This window comes from Sturnus vulgaris, chromosome 23 (genome assembly GCF_052056855.1).
Source record: "Sturnus vulgaris isolate bStuVul1 chromosome 23, bStuVul1.hap1, whole genome shotgun sequence".
Taxonomy (NCBI): domain Eukaryota; kingdom Metazoa; phylum Chordata; class Aves; order Passeriformes; family Sturnidae; genus Sturnus; species Sturnus vulgaris.
In genome coordinates, this window is record NC_142265.1 from 7,032,579 (window position 1) to 7,055,193 (window position 22,615).

Below are 22,615 nucleotides of genomic sequence, written 5' to 3' on the forward strand. Positions count from 1 at the left end.
ATTTTCACAGATCTCCTGGTTTATTTATATCTACCTATCTATAATGATTTCAGAGCCATTGCTCACAGCAGCACCAGGAAACATTACATTTCCCAATTTACAATTGCAATTATGATATCCGTCAGAAACAAATGCAGCTGCCTTTAATTTTAAGCAATATTTTGATCATTGTAATTAAAAAAAGAACTTATGGCACTGCACACATTAGAGAAATTAATGTAATTTCCTGGCTGCCTTAAAAGGCATGCAAATAGTGGTGGCTGGATGAGAGATTTAGGGGAGAATTAACCCTTTTTGGTTGCTTTTACAACTCTTCAAGGCACATTGAAAGCCTTAATGATACGTTTTTTAAGTCTTAACTTCAATGTAGGATTTAATATGTGAGTTTTTTGTCCTTCAACTTCTTCTTTCTCCTACTATTCTCTTTCTGAAATTGCTGGTTATTAAAGGATTTATGTGCAAACAAGACCGTTTTCCTGTCACTGCTCATTTCAGCTCGCCTGTTTCAGTGTGTGGGGACAGATGAAATCCAGTTGCTGATATTATAATCATCACCACAATTGCATATTACAAACTCAATAACAAACTCTGGCAGATCCTGAGTCTCTGTCTCACTGTGCTTTACAACAAGGAGAATTTACAGCCAGAATTTGGATTCATGACACACCAAAAAAAAAAAAAAATAAAAAAGCATCTCTGAGGGAAGCAAGGATTCAGATGAACAGACACAGAACATCCTTTTCATGGATGTTGAGGCTCATTCAATTAATTTTAATGTGCTGCTTTAGCCATGAAAGGTGGGAGTTTGACTTGTTGTTGTCTTAGCAGCAGGGGATTCATCAGTGCATGGCTTTTCCCCTTGTGTTATTTGCTGTCTCCTCTGATCCTTTGGCCACTGGATGCCTTTCCCAGCTTGGGGCTGGTTCTGCAGCAGTGAAATGTTCATAACAGACACGTAGGAATTGCCAGATGTGGGCAAACCTGGGGTTCTCCCAAATTTCTGTCCTTTCTGAGAGTCTAAAATAAACAAGGGGGAGAGGTGGCCACAGTTCTTGTAGTGGCCAGGATTTCATTGTTGCTCTTATCACTGTTTGTGCTGTGACTTTCCCTGGCTGGTGGTGCTGTACCAGTGGGAAATGTCCCTGTTTTGAAGTTCCTAATGACAAAAAACGTTGGGAAGAGGGACATTCTGTGGGATCAGAAACACACACACAGCCTGGGAAAGTGTGGGGGCTCCAGGATCACGTTGGATGAGCTGGGGGAGAGCAAAATGACACCAAACTGAATGATCTCATCACAATTCCCTCTGTTCTGCTGTCTATTTCTGCAATCTGGTAACTGCTCTGACCACAGATTTCTATCAGGTTCAAGATGATCTTGAGATAATTTGATGTCTGTCAGTAACAGGTCAGGAAGATAAAAAGCCTTTTTTTCCTCCCTTTAAGCACCCAGAGCTACAGAAAAGAGACAATCCTATTGCAAACAGAAAATTTGAGTGCAACAGAGGAAGGGCTGGCTCCTTTTAGGAATTTTCCTTCAGGTCAACACCTCATCAGGGTGATCACATTCTTAATTTCAGCCTGGAAAGATCAATCCAGTGGAAGGAAATCAAGCTGCAGTCAGTTGTCTGCACATCAGTGCTCGGAGCATGGAGCAATAATCACTCCCTGATCAGAACTGGCTTTGCCATTATCTGCCTGGTGCTGGCCTATGATATATGAAGCAATTTTGGCTGCGACAGTTTCTGTTCTGTGTGCAAGCAGATCCTGACTGGTAAAAACTATACAGAATTGTTTTGTTGTTTTTTTTTTTCCTCCCCTTTGTGCTTTCTTTTTTTTTCTTTTCCTTACGAAGGAGTAATATTTTAAACTAAAAGGAGTTTTCAAACCACAGCCACCATCATTCATCTTTACAGTCCTGGGGTAGGAACAATCTCTTCATTAGACACTGAATTTTTCTCCATTACAGCACTATCTGAATGCATTTATTCGGTCATTTATTAGAAGTTACTTGATGGGGTGCAGGGAAGGAGAGGACTAAATTAAAGCAAAAGGGCTGTGTGTGTAAACACGCCTGTATATTCTAAGTGGAGAAGTCTATAAAAATATTCCAACTTAATAACAGCCATAACTCTGGGACTCACAGTGAAAACACCTCACTTGCTGCAGTGATAAAGGAGGGGGTGAAGGGAAAAAAGGGGGTTGGCACAAACCCCATCTGCCAGTGGATTTTTATCCAGCTGGGGCTGAGGAAAAGTGATTTCTCTTTAAACATTGCATCAGCATCCAACTTTTTGTTCAGGGACAGCCTCGTGTGTCTCAGGCCATGATTGTCTTGTTGGCTGCACTTTGTTTTGGGAGATCTGCAGGCAGCCAGGATTGAAGTGTAACAGGGTTTGATCAAGCCAGGCTTTTGCTCTCAGGATTCCCCAGGCCTGGCCTGTGCTTTGTGTTCCAGGAGTGCCTCAGGGCCAGCTGAGCAGAGGCTGGATGTGGAAATTCAAGGGCACCACCTCATCAGCACTGCCCCTCCTGAACCCCAGGCAGCAGAAAGGGCTCACTAATGGAAGAGAATAAACCACAGGAGATCCTGAATGGAAATGTGAGGCACCAACAAATTAATGCTGGGAAATTCGGGCTTTATGGACAGGTCTTGTTGTTTTCTTTTTGTTCAGAAGCTGGATGAGCTCACTTTGCAAACCAGAATGTGCTGAAGATGGAGAACCTCGTTCTCCCACAACAAAACCTCCCTTCTGCACCCTGCTCATCTCCTCCAAGCCTGCTTTTCACCCACACTCCCCCTCCCACCCCTCTTGCTCCTTGTATTTCTTCTTGGCTCAAGCTCTGTGCCAACAGTGCCCATTTCCCCCAGGCTGCAGGAGCTCCTTCAGGGTGGTGCTGCAGGTTCTGCTCCCAGGAGATCACACCTTTGACTCGAGTCAGAACATTGCTTTCCCACAGACATCGTGCCTGGAGCCTGGCTGAGGAGATCAAAAAGCCTCTCCCCCATTTCTGTGCATGTCACACCATCATTCCCAAGTTAGTTCTCCTAGGATGCCTGTGAGGCTGCTAATTTTAGAGGATCTATCACTGTTTCTGGGTTTATTTTGATTCCCCTTCTCACTTTTATTAAAACAGACAACTCTTCCTTGCATATTCCAGAAGGCTGCTATGGTTTCTCAGAGGAGATTTGTAAAAACTAAACCAAAAAGAGGGACCATTTCCATCCAAATACTCTTAAAAATTTAACAAAGCAACGCAACAGCTCAGAGCTCAACAGGAGCATTTAGTCTTTTATGCTTAATTTCCACTGTGAATCTCTCCCTCAGAAGTGTGCTCATGTAGCCAATTGCACATTGAAAATGCCAGACTGAAAAACAAATGCAGAGCAGGCATTTGGCCTCTCCAAAAGATAGCAGGACATAAAGCAGGATTATGATCCCAGGATGCAATAAAAAGAGATAAAAAATTCAGAAGAGATCAAAGTAATTTCGGAAGCAAATGAAACATTTACATGGGAATCAGACCTTATAAATGGGAAGAGAGCAAATGGCATCAGCCTGGATTAGTGTCAAGGGGGTCTAAGGGCAGATGTGTCTCAGGAATTTATTTAGGTGTTAGGTGCACCCTCAGAGCAAAATCAGGGCCAGGAGGAGGAGGAAAACTGAGCTGTGGAGGTCACTGAGCTCCCTGGGAATGGGCTCTGAGTGGGTGAATTGTTGGGAAAGGTCAGGTTTGTGGGAATTGCAGGTATTTATTTGCACTCACTTGTTTGTAGATAAACAGCCATGAGAAGGCATTTTGCAGCTTAAAACTTGACAGACACCCGGAGCAGGGAGATTTTGAGCTCTTCCTGGCTGGAAATCCTTTGTAACCCCACCCTAGTGAGGGAATCACCCAGGAGAGAAAGCAACACTTCCCTGCCACAACTCACACTGGAGAGGGGACCCTCAGCCTGGACTGGGAGAAAACAACAGGATTTCATGGTGTAAATTAAGGAAACAGCTGTTGAAGTGACACTGGTGAGCAAAGCAGAGCAGTTGGAGATGAAAATATTATTATAACCATCTTTCAGCCTTTCCTTTAGGAGCCCCAAGCAGATGGAAGGGTCAGCATTCCCCCTTTTAGAGGTGGCAAAATAATTCACAGAGGGAAAGGAAAGGCTTGGTCCTGAAGCAATAGCAAAGGGAAAGGGAGTCTGTGTGGAGAGAGGGGAGGAAAGCAAAATGAGCACAAAGGAGAGAAAGCAGGCACAAAAGTGAGAAGAAATCCAAATGTTTGGAGGAAGAACAGCTGTGTCCGAGGGGGTGGCTAGTCCAGCAGCAGGGCTGGGGTGCAGCAGCTCCTGAGCACTGCTCACTGTCTGTGCACAGATAGGGATGCTCAGCATTGATGGATGGGGGTGCTGGCAGAGGGAGCCGAGCCTCTCAAACAAAGCCCTTTGACAAAGTTGTTAATTAGATCCAGCTCCTTATCACCAGCATGGACTCTCCATCTATTTCCCCGCATGAATTGGGATCATTCCCAGAAGAGACACAAAGGGAAGAGGAGAATCTCGCCCCCAAACCCGGCTGTGATCAATTCTAATTTGCCTGGGACACGTTACATTTTTTTGTCTCACCTGACAGGGGCTCGGAGAAGCAATTTTTAAATGTCACAGCTCATGACCTCCACCTCTCCTGCCTTCTTTCAGGATTCATCCCTGCTCAGGGGAATGAGGAAGGTGCAGCAGCCCTTGGGAGAAGGTTTCAGTTTAATGCCCAGCATGTTCAGCTTTGGATCTTCTATTGAAATCAGGGAATTTGTTAAGCTGATGAGGGAAGGCTGCAGTAGAGAAACACAATAGCAGAGTGGGATTAGGCCTGGAGTAAGTGTCTGTACTTTGGAGGATTAATGAGAAAACTGCAATGGATTTTACATGGTGAAAAGGATTCGCTGAATGCTTTAGGTGAAATGAAATTAGTCCCACTCAAGCTCTCTGAGCCTCCAAGCAGGAGAGGAGACTGGCACCCTCCCATCACGTGTAATAACCAGATCCCCTCCAGCTGCTCTTCTTTATGGAAAATTCCAGTGCAACACTGCTGACCATTCATTTCCATTCAGGATGGCAACCCAGGCTCCATCCCTGGGCACAGAGAAATCCAAACGAAGCCAACTCTGTGTCCAGGGCCCCCGAGGCTCCCTGAGGTTGAAAGTGAGGAGAAACACTTGCCTCAAACATTCCAGATGCTCAAAATCCTTGCGGGAGAGAAGGCTCAGAAGGACAAGCCCTGAAATGGAGAGGGGAGAAGGAACATGAGTTCTTCAACACATTGATTCTTCAGGGCAAAGGTAGATGGAGTAAATCAACATGTGGATGGATGAAATCATCCCAAGGTCATGCTGGTACATGAGAGGTACCAGGGAAGGGCTTCCCAGATCCCTGATGGAGGGAACAGCTGGAAAATGGGACTTGCTGATGCTGGGGCATTGACAGTGCCCAGAGCTGCTGCTGCTCCTGGAAACAGAAGAGGCCACTGAGAGCAGCTTGGGCTGGCTCGTGCCTCCTGTGTGTTGCCTTCCAGCCCATCATTCTTTCTAATTAGGCACCTCTGACACACAATTAATCCTATTTGCCTGCTGGCTTTTTTATCTTTCCTTCTGCTTTTATCAGGCAGAGAATTAGACTCTGCTCGCATGCAAAGTGCACTGCATGGACCAGGCTTTTCAGGGGGATTTGGAGACTTTTCAGAAGCCAGAACCCATGATCTTAAAAGTTTGTTAGGAGTAATTAATTTCTTTCTTTTCTTTTTCTAATCACTGAGTGTTGATTTCACCTATGCTCAGACAAGCAGAAAGGCAAAGATGTGAGGGTGGCTCAGAATTCAATTCAACACTGCAAAGTCCAGTAAATCCCAGTTTCCAGCCTGCTCCCCTCAACTTATCCACTGTTCACCTGGAAATTCACCTGTATCACTGCTTCACCAGACCTTCAGGGCTGCACTTTCAGGCCACAATTTCTCTTACCAGGAAAGGTGGTGGAGATTGAGACTTTCAGGTCCCTTTTTCACCCTCTGAAAGGATTGGTCTCACCGTCCTCCAAGAAAGAGAAGGAAAAAAGAAGTTAAAATTCTTGAACTCACAGCATGATCACTTTGGCAATGAGACAGGTTAAATCTCACTCCTTCCTGGGATTTCCCAATGAAGTGCCTTCCCCTGAACTGGGAAAGAAGGACAATCTGTCTGCACTCAGGCAAGGTGAAGATGGACTGCAGATAAGTTCTAGTGACTACTGAATCCAATTCTTCTTCCCATGCAAAGGTCAGAGGCAGAACAAAGCTTCCAGACAGCCCAGTGCCCTTATCCTGGGAATAGGGAATGGGGAATAGGGATACATTCCCTTTTCATTGATATTAAACTCCCTCCCAAATCCATCCTCTACCCTCTCTCTACCAGCTCCATACATCTCCAGATATATTTACAGCTTCACCCTCAGCCATGTTTTTGTTCTTGTTGGGAACAAGGATGAGAAGATTGTAATAATAAGAGTTTTACACTTGTTTAGGAAATGAAGAGGCAGGAAAAGGTCACGCTGCTCCCCCTCCCTGTTACCTGTTCAGCAAGAGCTGTCTTCCCCAATCAGCCCTAATTCCAGCCCTAATTCCAGCCCTAATTCCAGCCCTCCTCACAGGCACCCTGGGGATCAGGCCTGTTAGTCCCTCTTTGTTCCAGCTGGTTTTGTGATTCCTGTAAAACAATGATTAACAAGACACTTCTGACTGAGCAGGTACTGCAGAGAGCTGCACCTTCCCCACCAGCTTCCTCTGCTGCCTTTTATATATTACACTGAAATGTAATTATCTTCACGGTGCAGGGTGTAAATCAGGGGTGTGTGTCAAGACGATTTCCCTCAGGGTTTTATTTTATTGCGTAATAATATTTGACACAGGGCTTAGAGGTGCTGTTACCTGCCTAATCGTGTGAAACAATTTCATGTGCAAACAGCTGGTAAGTGTGAAAACTACCATAAACCAGCTCCAGGAAACGCTCTGCTTCCCTTATCTATTCTTGGAAAATACCCCCTGGCATTGGTGTTTCCCCATCAGGCTGGGAGGAGCTCACACAGGGGGAATCCAGCTCCATCCTCCCTCCCAGCTCCAGAGGGAATCAGGGTCTCCATCTGTGTCAAACCCCTCAGGCCAGAAGGGATGAAGTTAATTTGGAATAATTAATTGGTTGGGTGTATTATCTAAGAGAGGAAATCCTCTATATCAGGGATGTTGCCCCAGCCTAATCTCTCACAAATAAATGGGAAGGAGAGGGTTGGCTGTCACCCTGCTCAGGTACAGAATTTTACATTCAGTTTCTCTCAAAATCCACCATTTGGGATTCGTGTTAGGGTTAGGTTTTTTTCCATTTTGCCCATTTTTATCCTAAAAGGGGACATCAATGTCCTGAGGGCTGCAGGGGAGCACATGGAAAACCTCTGGGAGTCCAGCTGGGAACCCAAAGTCAATCTGAGGCTCTCAGTCCTTATTTACCAACCCTGCTCAGGAATGTGTTTTCCTGCATGGTAAAATCCTCCTTCACTCGGGAGTGTTCAGGAGCACAGAGATGAACCCAACCCAGGTGTGACACCAGCATGGAAAAATTAAAGGGGCCAATTCACGCAGGAGGGAAGTGAAGATTCCCAAATCTGAGCCCCCCTTTCTGTGCTGCAGAACAACCCCAGAGCCCAGGGAGGAGAGCTCAGAGCAGAGAGGAGAGCTCAGAGCAGCCCTGCCCTGCTTCTCCTCAGCACAAATGGGAGCCTCCGACTCTGCCTCGGGGAGAGGGGACAAAGGAGAGGCAGAGATGGCAATCTCGGGACAATGGTGGTTATTTATAAGGCTTTTTTTCTGCATTGGAGATCATAGCCAAAAGGCATCTGCCTGAGGTCTGAATTAGTCAGAGTGGGGTTGGGAGGGGAGGTGGGCAGCTGCTTAAAATCACCAGCCTCCAAGTCACTATTTTTTTTCTCCTCAGGGTAGCTGGCATTGTCAATGATGGTTTAACCTACTTACGATAACAATCCCTGTAATAAAGGCATTTTAAAAAAAAATCCCTTAGCCCGAATGACTGCGTGGAGGGCTATGGGAGCTGCTGTGCAGGGAGGTTCTGTGTGTGGCTTGCCACAGAAGAGTGGTGAGCCAGCTATGTTCTGTCATTTTTTAATACACTCCCAGACCACCACCCCCTGCCAGGCAAAGAATTCCTTTCCAGGAAGGCATTTGGCAGGGGCTGTCTCTTCCCCCCCCTAAAAAAAAAAAGACCTCCTCCCTGTGGATTAAGGCATTTCACATCTGGAGCAATATTAGATCATCGAGGTTTCTGATGCATCCTGAAAACCCCCTAATCCTGGCCACCATCTGGCCCAAACCCCTCACCAGTTGGTGGGTCCCTTTCTGCACAAAACGTGTGACCTGGTGGCACCACCAGCAGCCCGTGCTGCTGTCCCAGGTGCCAAGGCAGGCAGGTGTGGTGCCAGGGCTCTTGCAATGGGCACAGGCAGCCCTGGGGCCAGTTAATCTCAGGCTCAGCTGCCTGATCCCGAGGCGGGCAGAGTTCCTGGATAAACCATTCTGATACTGGGACCAGCCCTCTGGGATGGCTCCACGGCTTTGTGACCAGAGTCTCCCAGCTGTCTCAATTTCACAGAGATCTTTGGAGGCCGTGGATAGAGCTGGCCTTGCTCTTTTTCTGGGTTTTGTTGCTACTCCTCAACACAAAGCCCTTCTCTCTCTGCTCCCAAGACTTTTCCTTCTGCAGACCACAGCTGTCCAGCAGCACCATCACACTCCCTAAGTCCATTTAATGAGGTGCAGACCTCGCTGCAGCTTTGATGGGGTCCTGGATAAACCCTTCCCTGCTCACCCAGCACCATCACATCTCCCAAGTCCATTTAATGAGGTGCAGACCTCGCTGCTTCCCCGACTCCAGCTTTGACAGGGTCCTGGAAAAATCCTTCCCTGCTCACCCACTCGAGAATGCTGAGGAAACTTGAGTTGCTGAAGCAAGGACACGTTGGAAGGAATGGACTGGAACTTCTCTCTCCCAGAGCTTTTCCCCCAGGCTCAGGGTGACACAGGGAGACAAGAGGGTTTTTTTTGTGTATTCACCAGATATCTTGGTAGTGAGTCACTGGGAACAGCACAAGTTGTGCTGGATGTGTTGGGAACAGCAGGAGAGGAGCAGGGCTGGCACAGAAACATCTCAGGGCTGTGGGCAGGCAGTGAAGTCAGGGACTGGGGGCTGTGTTATCCCCTCCCTCTGCACCCTGTCATGAGCCTGGACATTTGCCCTTCATCCCTGTGAAGCTTTTCCACCCAGGAATCGCTGGTGAGGGTGACAGGGACAGCAGGGGGATGAGGTGGCTCAGCCAGCAGACAGCAGTGGCAGCCCAGGGGCTGTGCCTGCTCCCCTGCCCAGGCAGATCATTTCCATACTGAGTGCTGTTATTCATGAGGGTGCTCAGGGCCCCGGGGGTGCTCAGAGATGTTTATGGAGCTGCAAATCCCAGCTGCTCCAACCAGGAATGAAACAGCTGTGAGCCAGGCAGAGATTTCCCAGTGCTGGGATTAATGCAGGCAAGGTGACAGCAGCTGCATGGATGAGTCCTGGGAGGGAAGGGGAGCCTGCCTTTAACATCCTGGGGCTTGTCCTGCTTATTTATCCTCCCATCAGAAAGGAGGGCTGGAAAATCCTGGGAGGGATGAGTGATGATTTAGAGCTCATGCCCTCACTGGAGGGAGTCTGTAGCACCTGGCACACGGGACCTGGGGGTGTGACATCCACGTGGGATGGAGGACCAGAGAGCGGGAGCCTTCATCTCCATCGCTGGAGCAACAAATCAATTGTTTTGTCACTTTGGGGGGCCACTGAGGAAGATGATGGGGGTGGGAAGGAGCAGCCCCGGGCCAGTGCTGCTGATGGTGTCACTCCTGTCAGCAGGGGACAGAATGCAGGGCACGGTGTGTGTGACAAGCAGTGGCTTTGAGAGCATTCTGGAGCCTGCTCAGGCTAATGCAGGGTTTTATTCTAAGCCATCCATGAAGCACAGCTCGAAAATTGCACTTGCTATTGCTACCTCAGCCACTACAATCAAAGCTGAGGAAATGTGAGGCTCAGAGAGCTCTGAAAAACAGCCCGGAAAAAAAGAGAGAAAAAAAAAAAGGCAGGTCAAAAGGGAGGGAGAGCAGAGCTCAGAAGCAGTGACTGCTGTGATTGCCCTGATGCCAGGGAGGGGGACAGGGGCTCCCCAAATCTGGGGGCTGCAGAGGGCTGGTCCCTTCTCTGTTGCAACATGTCAGGCTCAAAGGAAAAGAGAGGTGCAATCAATAATAAAATAAGATCAAGAGGAAATCTGCCTTTGTTTGCATGGTGAGGGAGCGATTTTGGGGGTCCTGTTAACCCTGTGTAGGTCACATTAACACCAACAAAATCCTTGGTGCTCCCTGTAAAAATGGCAGCGTTTATTAAGTGCTGCAGTGCAAGCAGCTGGATCTCATCCTTGTCCTTTTGCTGGGATTTCAGAGGAGAAAGGAGCAGTGTTTGCTTTGAACATGATTGTCAAAAATGAACATTTGAACATTATTTCACAGGGCTATGACTGTGTCAAAAAAAAAAAAAAAAAAGGTGGGATGTGGTGACCCTAGAAATTTCTGGAGCAGTAACAGGGTCTTGCCCGTGCTGTTGTCACCTGAGCTCCTTGGAGCCAGGAGGTTTCACAGCCAGGCTGTGCTCTCAGCTTTGCCATGTGCTCATACCTTTGCCTCCCAGATCCAAGGCTGTGGGAAGGGCCAAGGAAAAAGGAACAGCCTGAAGGGACAAATTCCGTGTCCCTGCAGGAGCAGGGAGAGCTGTGAGGTTCAGATCTGAAGCCAGCTGCTGGAGACAGTTGCAGGATGGATTGCTCCCAGCTCTGCCCTCAGTCTGGAGGCAGAGATAACAGACTGGTTTGATGTCACAGACCACAAGCCCTGCCTTTTCCATCCTCTGCATCCCCACATTCCTCCAATTTGTACAACCTCCCTGGCTGCCAGGCAGATCTGAGGTATTAAAAAGAGGATCCTAAAGAAATCTGGCAAAGACTTTGCTATCTCAGCCTCGCAGCAAAACAAGATAGGGAGCATCTATCAGAGCACACAGCACCCAAAGCATCCCCCAAAGAGCAGCAGCCACCCTCTCCCCACACCTATTTGAGGGGAAATGAAACATCTGTGGCCAAGAAAAACATGTCTTTCACTCACTTTCCACGTGCTGGGATGGCCCAAGTGACAGCACAGAGCCACAAGGACTTGTGAAAAATACATCTGAGCAGCTGTGATGGTCATTTACCCCAGCACCGATGGGGTATGGGCGTGATGGATGCTGCTGATCATCCTCTGCAACACTGAATTGCCTTTTTAGATGGGAGTTATCAATTTTGCTGCCATAGCAACCCCAAAAGTCACCTAGAGGGCTGCCTGTCTGGGAGAGCAGGGATGGTTTCTGTATGAGATCAGGGAGAAGTCAAAATTTCTGGGATTCTGGGCTCAGCTGGCAGTTGTGAGAGCCCAGGGACCAAAGCAGGACAGTGGGGAACAGAAAAGAGGAATCAGCTCTGAAAATGGGTGCTGGTGTTTCCTGTCACAACCCAGCAGCTTCTCCAACATCTTTCCTCCATGAGTCCCTCTAATGTAGAGTTTAATGACACTGAGAGCCCCTGTCCCTTTGTTACAGTAGAATAAAATCTCTCAGAGGGTTCAGGAGTTGTAGAAGGGCACAGAAAAGCCTTTTCTCACTGATGCCATACGTGGTGTGATCCCATACCTCCATTTCCTTGGAAAATCGGGCAAGAACTGGCACACTCAGCTCATTTCAGTGCTTTTCTGTGAATGTTTCCAAACCCAGAAGTTTAGCAAAACTGCCCTTTTCAATGCAAATAGCTACAATTTAGCTAAATAGTGCTTTTCCAACCAAAGATTTCACAGAAGAATTCTCAGACAGCTGTACAGAACTGCTCAAAGAAACCAGGGTTTCTTCCCTTCATTCTGACATTTATATATTGCACATTTTAAACATGTTCCTGTCTGTCTGTGAGCTGATGGCAGCTTCTCATTCCTACCTTGAAGTGTATTAATTTTATTGGAAGACCTTGTCAAAGCTGCCTCTGTGTCCCCATCTAGGATTCTGGCTCTGCAAAGCCATTTTATTTTCAGTCTGACCCACTGAGCACTGATTGCAAACAACGATTTCTTCTGCTTTCACATCCTCTGCTTGCTGCCCTCCTTTTTGTTTGGAGTTTATGGTCACTGGCTCTGGGTTCTGTCATTATTTGTCTTTGTTCCGTGTTTTAACCTTTGTTAGAGACTCGGCCATTGTGCAATCCCTGTTCAGTGACCTATAATATCCTAATTTAGTTGGCATTTTGGTCTGGGTGAACAATCCACTGTATGTGAGGCTTCTTTCCTTTTCTGTTTCCCATTCCTTTCAAAAGGCCTCCTGTGTATTTCCTCACCCTCTTCACACCCCACTTGGTGTTTCTTTGGCTTGTCTTTCACCCTTTTTCTCTTTTTTGTTCCAGATCAGCCTCACCTCTCACCCCTGCTCCTCTCCCAGTGCCTGCTCCGTGCCTTGGCACCAGGAGGTCCTGCAATCCAGGCATCTGCTCATCCTCCCAGGATCAGCCCGATAAGGAAACTGCTCCTCTGCTGAGGCTGAAAATTTTGCCAGTTGCTGGTGGATGAAATAATGACCCTAAAAACCTCTGGGGAGTGAAGCCCACCCACATCTGAGGACCAGCAGCGAGTGCCTGTGGTGTTCACCATCACCAGAGGGAGTTGCTACTGCTGGGTTTTGTTAAAGACTGAGACAAAGGAGAGGGAGCCCCAGGGCTCTGGACAGCTCCTGGCACTGCAGCCCTTCCCTGACTGCCACAGGATAGCAGCAAAGGGAGGAGCCTGTGCCACATCTGTGCAGCCACAGGAGTTTCAGGATCCTCTCCCAGCTGTGCTTTGGCACAGAGGGCCCCTCAGGACATGGAGCTGGAGCTCTCTGCTCCTCTCCTGCCTTTCCTGGGATCCCCAGTGGCTGAGATGCCCTGGGCTGGATTGGAGCCTGAGTGCTCAGAGCAGGATTTCTCACATTTCTCCTCCTCCTGTCCCCACTGGCTTTGAGTTTCTCTCTGGTGAATTCCAGTGCCAGGAGACCCCAGCTGGGAGCTGCTCCCAGGGGAAGGTGCTCACGTTTTCCCTGGCCATTATTGCAGGTCCTGGGAGCCAGCAGTGAACCAGGGGGGCTGTCCCTGCTAAGTCCCCTCTAACACAACATCCAACACCAGTATCACCAGTGCAGACCGGCACAAGGGGCTGGTCTTGGTGGAGACACCTCAACCACAGGGCAGCAACAGGGCAAGGTGGGCAGAGGGGTGGAAACTCAGTGCCTGGTTCTTGCCAAATCAAGAGGAACCAGCATTGTTCATCTCCTCAACCTGGCTGAGATCTGCCTGAGATAATCAGTTTAGGAAAGAGGTAAAACGAATAATTTAGAAATGGGTGGAGTGCTCTAATTATGATAGTGGACTGCTTGTTTTGGTTAGGGCCACGTTTAGGGATCCTAAAGGAACAGCATCCCTGTACCTGGCAGGTGTCAGCTGGTTGGGAGCCCCGTGGTCAGTTCAGCCCTCTCCTTCCTCCCCTCTGTGCATCCTGCTAAAATAACAACCCTGGGCAGCCCCACTCAGCTCTGGTGCAAGCCTGGCAATGCTCCAATGCACACACCCAGGAGAAGAACACACACACACACACACACACACACACACACACACAGGAAAACATCCTTCTAGCAGCTCCTAAATCCCTGCTGCCCCATCACTGCTGTGGCATGGTGCTGAGGACATGAAAGAGGGAGATAAGGCTGGAAGAGAAGAAAACAGGGCCTGCTGTTCCCTGCCTCTGCTGTTTGGAAGGAAAAGCAGAGTGTGGCATGCAGGACTATCAGATCTGTCACACAAGTGGCAAGGGGAGGGAAGGGAAATGCTATTGTACACCCCATCCTGGGGCTGACTGGGGGAAGGAGAGGGAAAACAGAGGGAAAACAAGACGGGGGTGTTCGACAGGGAGCCAGCACGTTTGTTATCAAAATGGAAATGCAGCCCTTTGTTGATGGAGGTGTATCTGCTTCCCATTGTCTCCCGTGCCAGCCCTGTGAAAGGCTCCTTTGATGGCTCCGTGTTTGTGCACCCGCTATGAAATTGCTTCGGAAGACAAAGGGAGTTGTGCTCGTGGGTGATGAAAGGAGGTGAGGGCTCCGCTCCTCTCACCCCGGCAATTTCCCCGGAGCAGCTGTCAAAGGCTCGCTGAGAAAATTGGAAGGCTGAGACTGGATGGGGGGCCAGTGATGAGCAGAGGGAGTGAGAGGCTGCTCTTTTGCAGGGCTAATGTGGCCATCTGCTCTGATTTCACTGGGCTGCTCCAGCCCAAGCCCTGCGGCCGCTCATTCCCTGCTCTGTTCCCATTAGCAGTGAGGACAGGGCCAGGAGCTGTCAGTGCCACGTTGGACCCTGCCAGGAGCTGGGATGGGACCTTCCCTGGCTGGGGAAGGATAGAAATCCATAGCTGGAAGAGCCTGAGGGCTGCACATCTCTCTCCTTTCCTCGCCCTGCTGATCACCAGTGAGTGCACCAGGGGTAGAGCTGCATGTAAAGCAGCATCAAACTGAGACAGAGCGGGTTTAGATGAGATATTAGGGACAAATTCTTTATTGTGAGGGTGGCCAGGCATTGCCCCATCCCTGGAAGTGACCAAGGAGCCACCTGGTCTAATGGAAGCTGTCCCAGGGCCTGGAAGGAGATGGACTTTAAGGTCCCTTCCAATGCCATCCCAATCAATGCCATAATTGTACAATTCTGTGGTCACAACTGCAGGGATAACACACGCAGGAAGCACACCAGGCATTGGAAAAACACCCAGCAAAGCTGAAAAAGCTGCACCTAAAGCACAGCCCAGCTCACCTGGACACTCCACCAGGCAGCAGCAGCAGCACTATAGTCCAGTCTCCCAGCTCCTCACAGACTCACCTGGAACGTGCTTTTCACCTGGATTTCTCCCTATTTAGCTGCTCCTCACCCTCAGTTCCTTGCACACCTCTCCGAGGGGTCCCACAGTGTCCCCCCCCCACCCCTCCTGCCTTTCCCCGTGTGTGTGAAAACCCTCTCTGATCACACACACAAATTCTCATTAACTAATGGTGTCCCTAATAGGAATGGGTGTCTTTCTTCACCCCTCCTGCTCAGCTGCACAGTTTAATGGCTCAGTCATGCTCAGCCGGCCTCACTCCTTTATCTGCTCAATAAAGAAATGGTTTATGGCACATCCACGCCTCGGCCCGAGCTGGCAATTTCACAGAGGCCTTATCAGCACTCACACACGCTGTAAGGCCGCTGGAAATTAGACGTGGGATTCGCATGTCTAACAACCGGGGTTAAACGCTTTTTTTTCCCTTTTTTCCCTGCTTTTCCCTTCGCTGCTCCTTCTTCTCCCCTCCCTCCCTTGTCTCACCAGTTACAAGTCTGACAATGGCTTTAAAAGGATAGTCTTGCCTGGCTTCTGGTAAAAGATGTTAATTTATTGTAGTCGCTTCTTTATTTGATTATTGGTTTATTAAAACTGCCAGGGGTGAGAGCGTTTCTCCTCGAACAAATCCTTTAATCTGTTACCAGCTCTGCAGGCAAGACAAACACGAGTGGCTGTGGCTTTTTTTGGGGGGATCATGCCCCCTTTCATCACAGGGATGCAGCCAAGCCAGTGTCCCGTGCTGTGCAGCTCAGAGGAGCCAGGAAGGGCTGTCCCCAAAAGCAGTTGTAGCTGTCACACTCTCCTCAGCCTTGGGCACACTCAATTTCCATTTGTTCAGCTCACCTGCATCCTGAAGAGCTCTTTGGCAGCGTGTAGGGACTGCTTGAAACTCTCTGTTTCAGCCTGCCTGGCAGGGACTCTCTGCCTTCTGCACCCCAAAGGGCCCCTGCACCTCATTTTGTCACCCCCAGCCCCAGAGCCCTGCCCCTCTCCCCTAGAACAGGGGACATGTGGCACCATTCCTTCAGCCCTCAAACCCAAGTATCCCACACCTGCTTTTACCCTCCTGCCCAGAATTTATCTCGATGTCACCACAGGTGCCTGTGGTGCCTGCTGGGGACTGAGGTGATTTCTGCAGGTGAAGGTGGGATGGTTTTTTCTCAGCCTGCCCACACAGCCACCAAGCCCATCTGTATTCAGGGCCAACCCTGCCGTGTTTGCACTCAGGGATGGAGTTATTGCAGCAAATGCAGCTCTGGAAGCACTGCCTGGTGCATCCCAAGGATTCACCCAGCCTTGACTCTCCCCTTCATCCCTCTCAGCTGCAGATCCTCATTTTCCTTCTGCTCTGCCTTCCAGCTCAGCCCCAACAGGGATATTTTCCCTGTTTTTCCAGTGGCAGCAGCTTGTTCCAGGCTGCAGTTCCTACCACAGAAAATCCAGCAGCAGCACAGCAGAGCGATTAATGACAGTGGTTAAGGTTTTATACAGAGCCTTTCCAGTCTAAGTGTTGCAGGGCACTTCGGGGGCTGCATCAAAACACAGCCCCTGGGTCCCTCCAGAGCCAGGAAAAGAGTCCCCTGGGCAACCTGAGCTGGACTAGTGGCATGTGGGAAGCTTTGTCCAGGACCTGGGAGGGCAAGCACAGGGGAAGGTTGACTCCCTTCTCTCTGAGCTGGAACAGAGCATTTCAAACAGCTTTAAAATCCTCACTTGCAGGTCTGAAAGTGACACAAATTCAGTGCTTTGGTTTGGGGTTTTTTTAAAGGCATTGCTGTGATAATTCCAGGAGGCTTTGGGGAAGGCTTGGGGCAGATTTAATTTGGCTGAGGGGAGAAGCAGCCCCTAAAGCAATTGCTGGACCTGCAACTTGAACTCCAAGGACAGGAGAGAGGGGAAAGCCTCCTAAGATCTGCTGAACTCCCTCCTCTTCTCTCCCTGCTGCTTTTCAACAGAAAGTCACCTTCAGCACTGATGGCTGAGGCAGGACAAGGTGCCTGTGGCTGGAATTAAATCAGGGTTTTTTTAATCCATCCTGAGGAATCTGCACATTGCCAAGGCTCCCACGCTCAGTGATGCTTCTGAAATGTCTTCATCACAACTGTCTCAGCTGACCTGTAATTTAATTTTCTTCCTTTCTCTCTTAGACCCGTGCAGTTGCATCCCTCTGCCTTTCACTGGAGCAGAATCACACATATCCAACACCTCCTGCAAGCCTCTGAGGGAGGGGATTCAATGACTCTCCTGGATAACTTGTTCCTCACTCCTCTCATTAAAAACCTTTCCCTTAAACTTCACCTGGATTGTCTTGCTGCATTTTTCCTCTCCCATTCAGTAGGAATAAATAAGTGATGAACCAAGCAGTTTTCCTGCCTCCCTTGCTCCATAAGAGCTTTTGACATGGTCCATAGAAAATGAACCTCACCCAGAACTTAATTTTTTGTTCCCAAACAAGAGACACTTGAGATTAAGGCCTGAGACACAGAAAAAATTGCTTTGCACATGTAAATAAGGGGCTTTTATGCAGTGTGTTGATTATAAACCTGGATCTGTCCTCCCACAATGAAATGGTGCCTCAGGGCATTAAGCTCCGGCTCACATGTCAGTGTTAGGGCAGAGAGGGCTGAATAATTCATCAATAATCCTCCAAATTTGGCTTCCCTGCCTGTCTGGGAGCTCTGTCTCTCCCAGAATCTGTTCATTAGGTGAGCTAACTCATAAAAATGGCAGAAGGACCCCGGGTGTGAAGCCCTGCTCCGAGTGGAAGTTTAGAATTGGCTTTGCTTTGCATCAGGAATTAGCTGGGAAAATTCCAGCAGGGAAATGAGAGCTGCTTGGTGTTGGTTATGCTGCTCACATGGCTCTGGCTGTCTCCTGAGCAGCTGAACTCAACCCCTGGAATGAGTTTCCTGGGTGAATATCACACTGGATTTCCATAAATGTGCTAAAACATTGCTTAAAAATTCGCTTCTCTCAGTCAGGCTGATCTATCTCTGTGTCCATCTGTATCATTTTATTTCCACAGCACCCATCACTACTCCATCTAATTATTAATTCCTCCACTGGAATGCTTGCTGCAAGCTCCCATCAAAAGCTTGGAGATACAACTGGAGTAAATCAGTTGAAGATATAGTCTGAATTTCCCTACACTTAATCCCAGTTTTCCAAGCCCTTTTAAACTTTTGAACGACATTCACATATCCAGGAAGGGGTGAGAAATAGACATTTAAGTTTGTTCAGACAAAATTTCATTAGAAACGAGAAAATCTGATGGAAAGGAGAAGAGTTTGGTGATTATTTTTATTGTAGGAGAGTTTGTGAGCCTCCAGAACAATGTCAGGACAGCCAGGGAGAAGAGTGGAGCAGCTCAGCTCAGGAGGTGTGATAACACCTGGGGACAAGGCCCAGGGAAAAGTGATAGATCAGCTCGAGAAGGATGCAAGGGAAAGGATTTCTGGGATCATCCAGGGAATGACAAAAGTACAAGACAAGGCACTGGTATTTTTGTCAAGTGGAGGCTGAAAGGGTGTCAGATGCCAAAAGAGCAGGGGGAAAAAGAGGAGGAAAAAGCAGAGGAAAAAAGGAATTTCAGCTCAACAGGACCAAGGAGGGGGCAGTGACAGGCAGGCAGCAGCCAGGAATTGTCTGCTTTTCCCCACCAGCCAGAGATTATCAGAAGTGGGAGATTCCAGCATCATTCCTCATGGATTTTAAGCCTTCCCCAGCTGGAAGGGAGGGGAAAGCAAAGTCTTTTCTGTTGGAGACTTCACAAGAATGAATCACTCTCCCCTCACCCTGGAGCGTCGCCGTCTCCTCCAGGTGACAGCTCACGTGGGAGGATAAATATAAATAAAAATAAAGAGAGGGAAGCTGCAGCATTTTGATGACTCATGTAATATTCATTTTAAATTAGTTTGTACATGATTCTATTAAAAAAAAAAAAAAAAAAGGCAGACATTCCATAAGATTTTTTTTTTTTTTGAGAGTTCCAATTTGCTGCTGGCAAGGAGCAGTGCTCGGGTCTTTTATGGGTATTAGTTCCATAGTGTATAGCAGGAGGCAGAGGAAGTTTAATTATGATTCACTGAGCCACATTGTGGGTATGTTTTAAAGCCACTTAATTAGTGTAGAAATATACAGCTGTAATTATCCTGAAATATGGCCTAATTAACCTATCGAAAACCCATGCACGTGGCTCAGGAAACTTGGAAGCATTAATAGTCTATTAATACACTGGGGCTGACAGCCCATCATGCTCACATTTGGGAACAGGAAGCTCCTCCCGTGACCTCCCATTGAGCAGAGGTTCCTGTGGCAGGTAAATCCTGCCCTTTCCCCGTGCTGGGACAGCTCCTGCCACAATCTTTGTGGATAAATCAGAATAAAGCTGCTGTGGTCCAGCTCTTCTGCTGATCATCCAAATTTTTGTTCTGCCCTTTTCCTCAATCCTGAAATTCACCTTTCACTCGCTCCAGCCCTCACCAGACATCCCTGCAGGCTCAGGGTGTCCTGGGCCACTTCAGCCCAGTTCTGTCCCTGTCCCCTCTCCAGAACCACAAGTGATTAAACTGCACTGGGCCCTTCCCTCCTGGCTGGATTCCCAGCCCTGGAGCAGAAAGGAGATAATCAGGGAGATAGATAAAGCACAGCCCAAGCAAAAAGGTGATGGGGAAAGGTCTTGTGTTCAGTGCTGGGTGTTAAAGCTGATAAAAGCTGGAAAAACCAATTATCACTTCAAAGGCACCGTGATATCCAAGGCCAGGGAGTGTCCAAGTCCAGGCTGGACAGGGCTTGGAGCAGTGTGGGATAGTGGAAGTGTCCCTGCCCATGGCAGGGGGTGGCACTGGATGAGTTTTAAAGATCATTTCCACCCAAACTATGCTGTGATTCTATCACAGATCTTCCCAAAGCATCTTGGACACCCACAGAGTCAGGCATTTGCCCTTGGAACGCTGCTTACAGGAGCTCTTACAAAGCAAAACAGCAAATTAATGGCCCTGTCCCTTATTCCATCATTTTATAGATGAGGAAACCGAGGCACAGGCCTGGAAATTTAATTCCCTGACTCTGCCTTAGGCCCTGCTCCCAACAATCAGGCCACGCTGCTTCTTCACTGGGAAAACTGATTTTAACAGAGCCTCATCTTCCAGGAAGGGGCATTTATTTCTTCCACTTGAGCTGAAAAGACAATCCCTGGATTGGCAGGGAGGGGAGGAGGGGGCTGAGAGGGAGGAAGCAGCTGGCACGAGGTTCTTCAGGCAGAGCACCCCACCAAATATTCCAGCAGTGTCTTCATCCTCTTGGTGATCAAAGCAACCGAGATTGAATCCGGCTCGTAATCATCCACAGGGTAGTTTGCTTAAAATTCCCCTAATTATGGAAGTGCAGAAAATTACTGCTCCATGATGAACTGAATAGGAAATTGAAGCTCCCACAACCCGACTGCTGCCACGGTGCCTTAAAGACAAAGCACGAGGGAGGTTTGGAGGGAAGGAGAAACCAAGAAATGCAGGTGGAAATGGGCAGGGAGAGCAGGGGAGGACCAGGGGAGGAGGGAATTGTCTCTCCTACATCTCTCTGGGATGCCACCGCTTTTGGAGAGCCGAGAGATGAAGAGAGCACTGAAATGCAGCCTTGCTGAGCTGGCCCTGCCACTTCCCCAGCAATTCTGACACTTAACACTGTGCCACAGGCAGGATTTCGACCAGAGCTTCTGGCTGAAACCCAGAGGACTCATCTGAGCACCATTCTGCCCAGCATACAAGAGTGGGGCATCTCTCTGGATAAATAATCTGTATTATTATTTTCTCCCAGAGTGCTCTTGCAGTGGCAATTCCTCATGAGAGGTGACAGCAGGTACCACAACGGGCTCAGCTGAGTCACTTAGGGGCTGGAAGAGGCTGTTTTGTGTTAACAAGAGGTGTTCTCTTCAAAATTTACCTACGTGTTGGGGCAGTTCTCAGAGCTTGTCCTCTTCAGACGAGCTGTGACCAGGATCCTGACAGAGTTATCTCGCTCTGGATGCTCTGTGCTGAGAGTGAGGGGGAATTCTGCTGGCTCCATCTCTCTCAGGAGCACACACAGGCTGTGATTAAGCAGAGCACTTTGCTTACTTAATATCAGTGTCACTCCCAGAGCCCCGAGTTGGCTGGGAATGAATGAGCTCAGCAGTGCAGAGCAGAGCCCGAGCTTCCCTCAGTCACAGGCGGCTGCTTGGGCTCCATCCTCCTCCTCCTCCTCCTCCTCCTCCTCCTCCTTCCAGCACAGCACATCAAAAGCTGCCTACAGGAGTCAAATCATCCTCCTGGGAATGCCACCCCCATCACAAACCAGTGCTGGGGCGGGAAAACACCACAGACAAGTGTAATTCATCCCACTCGTGTGTTTCTACTCAAATAAACCCTCCGGTTCTTCTGAGATAAACAACAACAGAAAATAAACACTGAGCCAAAAATGAGGATTTTTGCAGCAGCCTTGGAGTGGCTCTTTTCAACAAATTTTTGTTGGTTTTGTGGCTCTTTTTCTTTCATCTTCAGCCACAGGCAGTAGCTGTGTTCAAGTGGGAAGGGACCCCAGGGCTACTCTACCCAACCTTCTGCTCAAAGCTTTGTGGGGTCAGAGCAGGTCACCCAGGAGGAGGAATTTAGGTTGGATATCCAGAATAAATTCTCCTCTGTGAGGGTGGTGAGGTCCTGGCAGAGGTTGCCCAGAGCAGCTGTGGCTGCTCTGGAGTGTCCAAGGCCAGGTTGGAGCAGCCTGGGACAATGGGAGGTGTCCCGGGTAGGGAGTGGGAGGGGAGGAATTTAAGGTCCCTCCTAACCCAAACCATCCTGGGATTTTAAAACTTGATCCAGTTTGGTCCTGAAAACTTCCAAGGGTGGCAGTGGGCAGTAATGATGAGGAATTTATGGGCTCAGGAGGCATCAGTGGGAGAGGAGGAAACTGAGATTTGTTGAACAAGCAGCAAAGGGGGTTTTGCAGGAGAGGGTTTTGTTCTCCTTCATCATTAAACACTGGCCCAGCCAGAACCACCAACCCCAGCAATGACTCGAGGCCTGAGCCTTGCCCAGAGCTGTCCCTGCCACATCCTGGCTTCCCTGGGCATGGGGTGGCTGCAGCTGCTGGTGACAGCACAGGGCACTGGGCTGCTGATGGCTTTGCTTAACGAGGGGATTGCAATTAGCACTTGGTTCTGTCTCAGAGCACACCACGGGTGGTGCAAAGGTGCAGGGAAATGATCCAGAGGATGTTATTTGTCCTGCTCTAAAGGAGCTGTGTTCCTGCAGAGCAGCATCAGGCTTCACCCACATTTCAGACACAGAAATTCTTCCATCCCCACCTCCCCCTTCAGAGCTCTGTTGAAGTTCCTGTGTCATTCCTGTCACCTCCAAGGACCTTCCTTCCCATCCCCTTTTCCTAATTCTAAGCAAAAAATGTAGTTTTCCACCAAAAAGTGGTTTTAATCCCTACAACATCATTTTAATGTCCTCAAACATTTCTAAAAAGCAAGTTAAGCATTGACCATGTGAGAATTTCTCATTC